The following is a 3,416-nucleotide window of genomic DNA, read 5'->3' as shown; positions in this document are numbered from 1 at the left end:
CTGTTGCAGCACAGCACTGCATTCCTCCGTTAGAGCAATGGTCTATAAGTCATCGAGCTTCACTTTCCGAGAGAGAATACCTTTCATAAACCTCCCATAGTTAGGCATCTGTTCAAGAGCTTTAGCGAAAGGTATGTTGATATGAAGTTTCTTGAACACCTCCAAAAACTTCTCAAACTGCTTATCCAGCTTTTTCTTCTGCAGCCTCTTAGGAAAAGGAGGTGGAGGATAGATCTGTTTCTCCCCTGTATTACCCTCAGGAGGAGTGTGTTCCACAGTATTCTTCCTTGGTTCCACCTCTGCTTCCTTCTGCACTTCTTCTTAAGCCACAACTGCATTTTCTGAAATTTGAGATTTTTCAGGCTCTTCGTCTTGTTGAATTTGGGGGCTTGCGACATTTCCAGACCTTAAGGTGATGGCGTTCACCTGTTCTTCAACTTCCCTCTTGCCTGGATTTGTTTCTGTATCACTAGGAAGCATTCCTGGTGGTCGATACAATAAGGCATTAGCAATTTGATCTATGTGGTTCTCCAGAGTCTTGATAGAAATAACATGGCTTTAGCATATAAGAGCCTGGTTTTTGCACATAAGCTGCAACTCCTCCAATTCAAATTTTTCATTCGAAGATAGACATACACCAAGAATTTATTGTTTTGGTGTAATTTGTTACTGAAAACCAGGAGGGTTGAACAGCTTATTTCCAAACTGCTGGAACGGCTGTTGCATCGCATTCTGATTGTTGCTCCAGCTGAAGTTAGGATGATTCCAGTTGTCAGGATGATAAGTTTCTGGAACTGGTTGTTGCGATCTCTGAAAGTTGCTCACAAACTGAGTTGATTCACTAGATATAACGCATTGCTCCGTCGCATACGAACCTGCACAATGCTCATAAACACTAATTATCTGTTTAACACCATAGTTAGCCAGAGAATCGATCTTCATAGACAATGCCTTTAGTTGAGCAGTGATAGCCGTAGCTGTATCCACTTCAAGAACTCCTGCTACCTTGCCCTTTGGACATCTCTAGGTGGGATACTGATATTCATTAGAAGCCATCAGTTCAATTAGATCATAAGCTTCCTCATAGTTCTTTGCCCACAATGCTCCGCCTGCTGCTGCATCAAGCATGGGTCTGGACTGTGCTCCCAAACCGTTATAGAAGCAATTGATGATCATCCAATCAGGCATTTCATGATGAGGACACTTCCTAAGCATCTCCTTGTAGCACTCCCAAGCTTCACTCAAAGATTCTCCCGTTTGCTGCATAAATTCAGTAAGAGCATTCCTCATTGCAGCTGTCTTCACCATAGGGAAGAATTTAGTAAGAAATTTCTGAGCAAGTTCTTCCTAAGTAGTAATCGAATCAGCTGGTAGAGAGTGTAACCAGCTCTTAGCCTTATCCCTCGAAGAGAATGGGAACAGTCTCAGCTTCACAACATCTTCAGAAACACCGTTGAACTTGAAGGTGTCGCCGATCTCAATGAAATCCCTAATGTGCATATTGGGATCTTCAGTTGGAGAACCTCCAAACTGGATTGAATTCTACACCCATTGAATTATGCAAGGCTTGATCTCAAAGGTATTAGCTGTGATAGCTGGCCGGACAATGCTAGATTGAATGTCATTGATCTTGGATTGAGAAAAATTCATCAAGGCTTTTGTTCGTGCTGCTGGATCTCTCATTGTAATGAGTACCTGAAACACAAACAAATAAACCGTGAAATTAAAAGAATCCGAGTCAGTGAACTTTAACGACCACTGATGACAAGCACATAAACTAAAAATTAACACCGAGTCCCCGGCAGCGGTGCCAAAAACTTGTTAGGACAAAAACACGCGCTAAAATTTACGCAAGTATACGCGTTCGCAAGTAGTATAAGATATAAATCAGATTCGTTCCCACAGAGACTGGTTTAGGTTAAGTTCAATTTATGCACCTATGCAAGAATGTATGGTTATCGCTCAATGCTAAGACAAATAACAAATTGAGTTTTTATTAAACTAAGAGATTATACTAAATAACAATAACTAAGAGAATTGAGGTTGAATTACTATATATAACAAACATGGGATTCTAACTTCATTAAATACTTCATTCAATAGCCTTATTGTTCTTAACCTTAGCATGTAATGGTGATGACACTAATCAGATAACACGAAACTAGTATACGCCAACTTTCGTTGTACGAATACCCTACTACCAAGCATCCACAAAAGAGATAGAAGTTGAATAGACACCAATTATGCTAAGTCCTTATATGTCTATAAGAATTGAGAACATAACGGTTTAATGCACAAGTTATCTATCGTGATTACATAGGGCAATTAAGATGGTTAAAATTACCTACGAATCATGCATAACAATTACATGAACCTATGCTAGCATGGCAAGTTCTAAGCCTCTATATTCACTGTCGCTTAAATAGAGATTAACACGATATCTTATATGTTAGCTACACACATAAGACGAATAAGCACAACCAATATCAGGATATCAATCAATCACCACACACCAAGATATCAAAACAAATTAATTATTGAAATCCATAAGTAAATCCGCTAGAATCCCATTATAACTATTAGTTCATAATCGAACTCATCGTCACCATGGGTTCTAATGAAAGCATGGTATAAACAAGGTCTTAATAAACTGAATAATAATTAAAGTACAAATAAACGAGATCTAGGTTCAACAAGAATGAAAATGAGCATCCAAAGTTACAACTAGTTCAAGGAATCACAAGTTGAAAACAAGATCTTCTTTTTCGAAGTTGTTTTGTGCTTCTAGGTCTTCTCCTTGATCTCCCAATCTTCCCGGATGATGAAAACCTTTTTTTAAGTATATATAAGCCCATATTGGACCTGGACCTTTAAAATCGTCAAATTCCACTCAAAAAAGGCTTTTTCAGCGAAATCGGCAAAGTCAACCGCGCATCAGCATGCGGTCGCGCGGCACCAGCAGTCGGGCGCCAAAGCCTTTCTGGAAAATTCTGATGAATTTTATTTTGCCCATAACTTGAGTTCTACTCGTCATAATTAGGCGATTCAACTGTCCACGCGAAGATAACGAGATTCTCTACAACTTTACAATGGCCTTGGCTTCCAAATCTGATAACTTTTTATCATATTTCCTTTAAAATCTCCTTTCTTCATTTAACTAATACCTGAAATGTAATAACACAAAAACACATCAAAATACCAATAACTTGAGTCCAAAACACCAATTTAAGCTTGTAATAAAGCGTTCCAAGTGGATATAAAATCCACTTATCATCTTTACATGCAGAAATGACTTGTCGATATCACTGAGAGTTCTCTATAAGCCATTTTGGACTTTTCTACAAGTCATTTTAGACTTCCCGAATGACTTCTCGATATAACTTGATCTGTGACTTGTCAATATCTTGACTTAGAAC

The 3,416-nt window shown here is 38.6% G+C and overlaps 1 non-coding gene across 1 annotated transcript; it reads left to right on the top strand.

Moving 5' to 3' along the window:
• Window positions 1-1,186: 1,186 nt before the first annotated feature.
• LOC141688371 (small nucleolar RNA R71) lies at window positions 1,187-1,293 on the top strand. Its single transcript, XR_012561816.1, has one exon. It is a non-coding gene; the product is annotated as a small nucleolar RNA R71 (small nucleolar RNA).
• Window positions 1,294-3,416: the final 2,123 nt, after the last annotated feature.

Source organism: Apium graveolens, chromosome 9, assembly GCF_009905375.1.
Source record: "Apium graveolens cultivar Ventura chromosome 9, ASM990537v1, whole genome shotgun sequence".
Lineage (NCBI taxonomy): Eukaryota > Viridiplantae > Streptophyta > Magnoliopsida > Apiales > Apiaceae > Apium > Apium graveolens.
This window is presented reverse-complemented; position numbering and strand designations above follow the sequence as displayed.